At 36.6% G+C, this 8,213-nt stretch overlaps 1 protein-coding gene across 1 annotated transcript in view; it reads right to left on the reverse strand.

Moving 5' to 3' along the window:
* Ebag9 (estrogen receptor binding site associated antigen 9) overlaps positions 1-8,200 on the reverse strand; it is a 24,718-nt gene extending 16,518 nt beyond the window's left edge. Inside the window, exon 1 of the mRNA XM_010619533.3 lies at positions 7,879-8,200. The gene's annotated coding sequence lies outside the window, so the exon portion shown is untranslated. The remainder of the gene's footprint in view (positions 1-7,878) is intronic.
* Positions 8,201-8,213: the final 13 nt, after the last annotated feature.

Here is an 8,213-nt window from a genome sequence, read left to right on the forward strand (position 1 = left end):
AAAAAAAATATAAACACCAAAATAAAAAAAAAAAAAAAAAAAAAAACCCTGAAAAACTCAACATCTATTCTTGATTAAAAACACAACAGCAACTAAGAATAGAAGGGAACTTTCTCAACCTAATCAAGAACACGGAAAACGGGGAGATTTAGCTCAATGGTTCCGCTACCTGCCTCGCAAGCACAAGGTCCTGAGTTCAATCTCTGATACAAAAAAAAGGAACACAAAACATCCAGTAACGTGAGACTTATGGTGAAAACTAGAACTCCTCCCTTAAAATCATGAGCAACACAAGCATGTCTACTCTAAGCACTTCTCAACATTGGAGGGGAGGTTCTGACCAGTGTACTCAGGCAAAAGAAAGGAGATAAAAGGGTTCCATCTTAGAAAGGAAGAAGTAGAACTCTTTGCCCATGTATAAAATTCAGTGGATTGTACACTCAATTGCATTTGTATAAGTTAGCAACAATCAAATTTTAAAATAAAAATTTATGAACCTCAATAAATGTGATACCTAAGGATAAATCTAATCTTATGAAATCTAATGAAAGAGTTGTATGCTGAAAACTACCAAAGATTGCTGAGAAAAAAACTAAAAAGATCTGCACTCATTTAAAAAGAATGTCACAGGGCTAGAACACTCAATACTGCTAAGATATTAAGTATCCCCAAATTGAGCTATAAATTCAATAAAATAGCAATCAAAATCTCAGCAGGCTTTTTCTCCAAAACTTAAAGAGCTAACCTAAAACTCACATAGAAATGCAAAGAATCTATAATGACTGAAACACTAAACAAAGAACAAAGTAAATGAGTTAACACTATCTGATTTCAAGACTTGTTATGAAGCCACAGTAATCAAAGCTGTGTACAACTAGAATCAGTAAGAGTCAATATATGCAAACAGATCAAGGTAAAGTGCAAACGTAGACCACATTCATAAGAATAACTAAAACTGACAAACATGTAAAGACAGCTTGGGGAAAATGATAAGTCTTTTTCAACCAATGGTCCTGGAAAAACTGGGTGTCAAATATGCAAACAACAACAAGAAATTTCAGTCATATCTCACAGCAAAAGATAATTCAAAATAGATGGAACACCTACTGTAAAATTCAAAACTACAATACTTAAAAAAGAAAACTGAGGTGATCCTGGATTAGAAAAAGATAGTTTAAAAGTATGATGGTCACCATCATTAAGCATCATGGAAATGCAAATAAAAGCCACATTTAGAAACTATTACACACCTACTAGAATCGCTCAAAAGAAAAGTAGAACAGCTACAATCACTTTGGGAAATAGTTTGGTAATTTCTTACAAAGTTAAAAAAAAAAATCTACCATACTACCTGGCCATTCTATCCCTAGGAATTTAACTAAGATAAATGAAAACATGTACCATCTGAAGACTTGGATCTGAATAACATCTTTAATAGTTTCAGAATGGAAATAGACAAAATATAAAACATGATATCCAATAACCAAAATACACATCAGAAAGTGAAAGGATAAAAAAACTGTGATATAAACTACACATATAATAGAACATTACTCAGTAATTAAAAAAAGAATTAAGTATTGTTACAAGGAAGAGCCTGGACATATCTGAAAATAATTATACTGAATGAAAAAATCCAGGACATACAGCATTTTGTGTTTTGAAAACCTCTTGAAAATGTAAACAAATATATAGTGACAAAGCAGAGAGGTTTCTTGGGATGGGGAATGAGGATGTGGAAAGGAAGAATTATTTATATGAGAAAAATTGGGAGGTAATAGATACATAAAGATAAACAGTTTTCAAATTTTCTGCAGTGATGCCAGATGAGAACTCTAACACTAAGCTACTTCCTAAGCCCTTTTTAAATTTGATTTTGAGACAGGTATCTGTGTAGCCATCAAAACTAATCAAATTGTGCTCTTTGGATATGTGAAATTATTGCATCTCAAATATAGTTTTAAAAAGCTGTTAAACTACACAGACATTTTTGAACATTATGTCACTTAAGTTAGAAAAATTTTCAGATTCTCATTCACATCTTGAAAAAAGTGATGATTACTCTCGATGTGTTGTACTGATTATAATTCTTTCTAGGGAACCAACTGCCATCAGGAAACTAGGACCATTAGTAACAAACTTATTTCCAAACTTATCTTGGGACAGAACGTTGACTTCACAACAGCATTTCGATATACTATAATAGCTACTTCTTACCAAGCATTTTTGTTAGTGCTTTACATGTAATAATTCATTTAATGTTAACACCTCCATGAAGGATCTGAGGGAAGTACTACCTGATCCTTATTTTAGATAGGGAAACCAAGATAGAGAGTTTAGTAATCTGCCCCAAAATACGGAGCTGATAAATTCCAGACATGGGGTTTAAATTCAGGGAATCCGTTCCAGTATCTGAGTCTTTAAAGATCATACTCAAAATGACTCCAGTGATTTTTGTTTTGTTTTGGTTTGGTTTTTGGCACCAACGATCCAACTTGGGTCCTTGCACTTGCGAGGCAGGCGCTGCAACAACTGAGCTAAATCCCCGGCCCTCCAATGATTTTTTTTTTAACTAAAGAGATATATTTCCATATAAAAAAAAATGCTACAGGAATTAAGAGCTAACTAAAGTCATAGCAATGATATGAATAAGAAATTTCTCAAAAATGTTAAAACAGGTATAACTTTGCTAACCTTTTAAATGTGGTCATCTTTCAACATTTTTTCCATACATTTTAGTCACCTATAATATATATTACCTTAATATCATTATATATCACCCTAATATATACATATATATTACCTTAATATCACTAGGTGTGATAAAAAATATACAGTGAATGATTAATGAGAGTAAAAGACACATTGCCATTGACCCTCCTCAAAATGCTTCCCCTCTCTTCGAACACATTTATCACTCTTGCCACTTTCTGAAGCAGTTCTGGAACTTAAGTCCTCTTTGTGAGTGTCTTCGTAGGAACGATAAAAATATGGCCGGCTGTGAATGCTGCTGTGAGTGACACTCTACCGAAAAGCAGCCTCCTAAGCCTCTTACATTCCTGTGCGGTGTGTCCCCATTCACCTTATTCACCAGATATGGCACTTATGACTGTGGCTTTTTTCCAAAGTCAAAATGACACTGAAAGTTAAAACATTTTGAGTCAGTTGAGGATACTGAGTCAGCCGTAACAGGGCAACTAAACACTCATACAAGTTCTTCAGAAATGACTAAAATGGAATGAATATGTTCAAAATAACGAGTGTTCTGGGGCGATTAATAACAATGAATCTTTACTGTAATGAATTTTCAAAAATTTAAACATTCACCATACTCAATTGTATTGTGTATTTATTTAAAAATTCCCTAAAACGAATTTTGACTAAGTTAAAGCTGCACACATCAAGTAATCATACATTCTCCCTTTCAAACTCAAATGCAAAAGAGAAGAAAGGAAAATAAGCTATAGTGATCCATGCGAGATGGTCCTTTTTCCACTTTTTTGGAGGTAGAACAGATCATTTGTTGTTATAAGAAATTACACAGGGTTACATATACACACTTACAGGACTGTTTCTGATAAAGACAGTTCATGTTTCAGCCTTTCTTTCCTTTTACTTGTTATGGTTTGGGTCTGGATGTCCCCCTCAAGCCTCAAGCAGTCCTAAGGACTTTTTCAGAGGTAGCTGAATCTAGAGGGTGTGATGCTGGCATTAAGGCCGAGCATTTACTAAACCAGTACAGCATCTTTTGGCACCACCCTTAACCCCAGTGGTCTGGATGAGATAAAAGGGGCAGAAAAATGCTGTTAAATTCCCTTGTTGCTTCTGCGACTGCATGGGTGCCACAAGCTCTTTCTCCTCTGTGACCCCCCTCTACCATGTGCCACTCTGCATGCAGCCAGCCAATTATGGACTGAAACCTCTACAAATCGTGAGCTAAATAAATAAAGCTTTTGCCTTTAATTTGGGTAATGGGTATTTTGTCTCAGCAATGAAGAGAAAAGCAACTAACACACTTGCCCAAAGAGGAAGATTACTGAACATTTAGAATCATGACTTCTGTGTTGGAATAATCTGATAATATATACCATCCAATTTCTAAATTTTCTAAATGAGGAAACTAGATACACTGAAGTTAAGTACGCTGCTCAAGGTGAAGTAACTAGAAATAAAGTGACAACTAAAACTCATTGGAGTTTCTTAACTCCACTGCAGTGATTTCTTTTTTTCCTCATTGAGTTTATTGGTACATTTCAGGTATACAGCAGAGTTACATGCATTATTGGGATCTTGTACGTTTACATGACAGGTCTTGGTTTTCATTTTTTCTCCTTGTCCCTGGATTTCTTAAAACCAAAGGGAAAATGGAAAATGTGATACCTTTTTTTTCCCTCAAAACAGAAAAACAGTGTATTTGAACTTCAGTTCTATATATATTTAACTAAAATAGACTAAAACCTGACTGAATAACTATCAGGTAACCACCATTAAATAGCAAAGTATTCCTTCTCAAGATTTAAATACTGTTTAGTTTCTGAAATGACTTATGAGTGTAAGATAAGCAACAACCTTTATAAACATTACAAGGATTAAAACTGACTTGGATGAATACAGCATCACTGTTCTAATGACATGCTGTTTTTAAAATAATTATATAGGAATTAAAGCAGAGAGTAATGTTTTTCTCCTCAACTCAACTTATATTAAGTGGATTAAAAATTAAATGGCAATAAAACAGTGGTTATCTCTGGAGGAAGGGTATAAAAACTTAGGAAACCGAGATCTATATATCTGGATCCTGAGTAATAACATCATATATCCTACTGTATAAACTGTAAAGCATGCACGCTCACACACACACACACAACCAAAAATGCAAAGAAGACATACTTAATTCTCTTGATACTTGATATTTCTTACCCTGTAGAGCCACTACTACAGTCCCATCTAAAAGGCAAAGCACACAGCTAAATATTTTTTACCAGGGTTAAAAAGGGCTTTTAATAATGCAATAGTAAAGTTCCAAAAAGTTCCCTTAGCAATGCTCGTGAGTTTCTGTATATATGGAAGTCTGTGTCCATGTACCCTGAATGACTAAATATCTGTGCCTAGACATTAGTAGTGTGGCCCAGTACTCGAGAAGGTGAAAAGAATGACTCTAAGACAGTGGACCATGAGAAATTAAGAATTATACTGTTCAAGTAATTTAAACTTCTGTCAAATGCACCCCCAATCAATGGCTCAAAAAATGTAATAACATTGACTCTTTATCAGTTTATACCCAAACTATCAAAAACATTATTTGGGCTAGGAATTTAGCTCTGGGGCACCGCACCTGCCTCGCAAGCCCAAGGTCCTGAGTTCAATCTCTAGTACAAAAAAAAAAAAAAAAAAAAGGTATTATTGAATTTCCCAATATTGTCTATATTCTTTCCTAGTTTCACTGCAGTCTACCTGATATAAACCTTTATCACTTCTTCAATTAATATAAAGTCTTCTTAATTCCAGTATCTTCCTCTTACTGAAAAACTTACACTTTCGACTTTGTACTGGAACTCTGTTCTATATAGCTCCCCTGCTCTGCACAGTCCTACTCTGGGGGACTGTATTCATCTGGAACCTTCAGGTACCACTTGCAAAGTAGAATAATGGGAAAGAAATGTTTGATTGCTTCATTATGAGTACAAGATGGTGAATAAGAGCTTTATTTCAAGCTGATTTCTCAAGAATAAAACTCTCAGCCAAAAGAAAAGGAAACTTACCCAAATGAAAATTTAGCACAAATTTTTATAAAATTACATTTAAAAAGAGCTAGCAAAGAGACTTACAGCACACGAGTCTTGGGGGAAGGGAAAAGATACTCCAGAAGAACATTCTGAAAGAAAATGGCACTCAGTATTTAGGGGATGGAGATGGGTCAGTCTTGGGACACATGCGAATGAAAAGCTGAGAACAAATTTCCTTTACAGCCTTGGTAACCACAGCCAATTCCTCCCACAAATATGGCCAGTGTCATTATTCTATAAGTATTTGTCAACGTGAATGACTCCAACAGCAACTGGAAATAAAATTTAAAAATGTTTCCAAGTGAAAAACAAAACCAAGCTAGGCATGGTGGTGCATGCCTGGAATCCCAGCACTCTGCGAGGCTGAGGCATGAGGATCCAAGTGTGATCTCAGCCTGGGCAAGCAACTTAGTGACTTAGCAAGACACTGTCTCATGTGATGGCCCTGGATTAAATTCTTAGTATCTCAAAAGGTTAAAAAAAAGGCAGACTATTATTAATTACGAATGGATTGCTCTCCCTACAGATTAACAAACTCATTCTGTGGAAAATTTGCACTTAGGATTAATGAAAGAGGAGCAATAACATTCACTGGCCATTGCATACCCGGTGTCAACACACTTACGCCACATAATATCTCGGGGAAAAGGTATCACTGCCCTCATTTCACAGGACTGAAGCACACGCTAATCAAGTGTTCCCACATTTCCACTTCTAATGACTTGGCTTCAAACCTACACGGATTTAATTCAAAAGCCAAGAAAACCCCACTAACAATGAACATTTCTTATAGTTTAGCAAAGCGTTTATAATTTCTAAGACAAAATCCCCAACTAGTTGCAACGAAAGTGTCAAATGCAATCAAACTGCCTATCAAGCACCACTTCCAGGCCAGAGATTTAGCTCAGTGGTTCCAGCGCCTGCCTTGCAAGCACAAGGACCGGAGTTTGATCTCCGGTACCAGGGGGTGGAAAACTTCCGATTTTATCAATTACATTGACTTGCAGACATTAATATTATTCAGAACCCATATTTATTTTCCAACTCAATTAAATGAATATATATATTGGCACCAACTACGAAACAGATGCCACACTAATTTCCAGAAAACACCCCAAACTAGCAGAGAATCTCCATAACTGCTTAGTTATAGTGAGCTTGTATATATATATTACTTCCTCTTCAACTGCAAGTGACTTAAGGCAGCCACCCGAATCAGTGCGCTTGTTTGGTGTTCCTAGGTCTTAGCCAATACCTACAGTACTGCACCTGCTATGCTCAAATATTTTTGGAATGAAAGGAAATCAACAGCCCTTGAGGACTTACTTCGACACACGTTCTACCACTTCACTTTAATCCGAGGGGCAATCAGAAGAGGAAGATTTCACTATTCTCATTTAACAGAGGAGGCTGGGAATTAGCCTGGGCGACAGATTCACCCAACCAGGATTTAGACATTGACCCTGAGCCCAAGCTCTCACATCTGACTGCACTTGAGGAAACTTGTAATTGATGCAATGTTCAGTGTTTTCGAAATGCACTCTAGATCACCAATTTGATAAGTCTCTAAGGTTTGCATTTTGGATACTTTAAATATTTAGAAATCTGCAGTACTAAAATAATCTAATTGTAAAAGTTCAGTCTTTAAAATTTCTAGGAAAATGCAGAAATTTGAGACTAGGAGAATAAAGTTCAGGGCAATGAAGCAACTTGTCTTCAGGGATTTTGGAGAAATGACACCTCCAGGAAATCAACAGGCATGACAGCACTGCTATTTCCACAGAGAACGATTTTCCTACAATTTAAAAACAACGCTGCAATAGAAACTGAGCAATTAAAGACATCCTTCCTTCTTGTAATTTGCAGGAAACTGCTCAAGATCCGATAGCAGTGCATCCACTTTATCACAATGTATTAAGCTAGTCTAAGTTGCTACACACTTGCGTACGTGCTGTATTTCTGAAAGTGTACTATTGAATTTTTTCATATGAACACTTGAAAAACCATATAATCTCGTACAGAGTATCTTCACATGACGTCTTAACTGTCTGAAGTAGGTTAAAGATCACAAAGTCCCAAAACTAAAATTTACCTGGACTTTCTCCTAAATGTGAAAATCAAAAGTGCCGCAGCAGCAAGGGAGAGAAGCAGAATCGGAAGTGGAGTTTGGCAGCCTGGCTGCATCACGTTAACACGGTTTTTCCCCATTTCTGGCAACTGAAAATCAGGCCCTGGGGCTGTCACCAAGGCAGGTGAAGGTCTCCCGCAGGACTAAACTCAGATCCGTAACTGAAATAGTTTGATCTCAGACTCCGCACTTAGATGGGCACGGGGGGATCATACCCACTGCACTGAGGAGAAAAGCACCGGGCGTTTTCGGGTCGCGCCAGCCCAAGCGCGCGCACAGCGTCACGGGCCGAGGGGCCG

Source organism: Fukomys damarensis, unplaced genomic scaffold, assembly GCF_012274545.1.
Source record: "Fukomys damarensis isolate Sample0158 unplaced genomic scaffold, DMR_v1.0_HiC HiC_scaffold_5, whole genome shotgun sequence".
Lineage (NCBI taxonomy): Eukaryota > Metazoa > Chordata > Mammalia > Rodentia > Bathyergidae > Fukomys > Fukomys damarensis.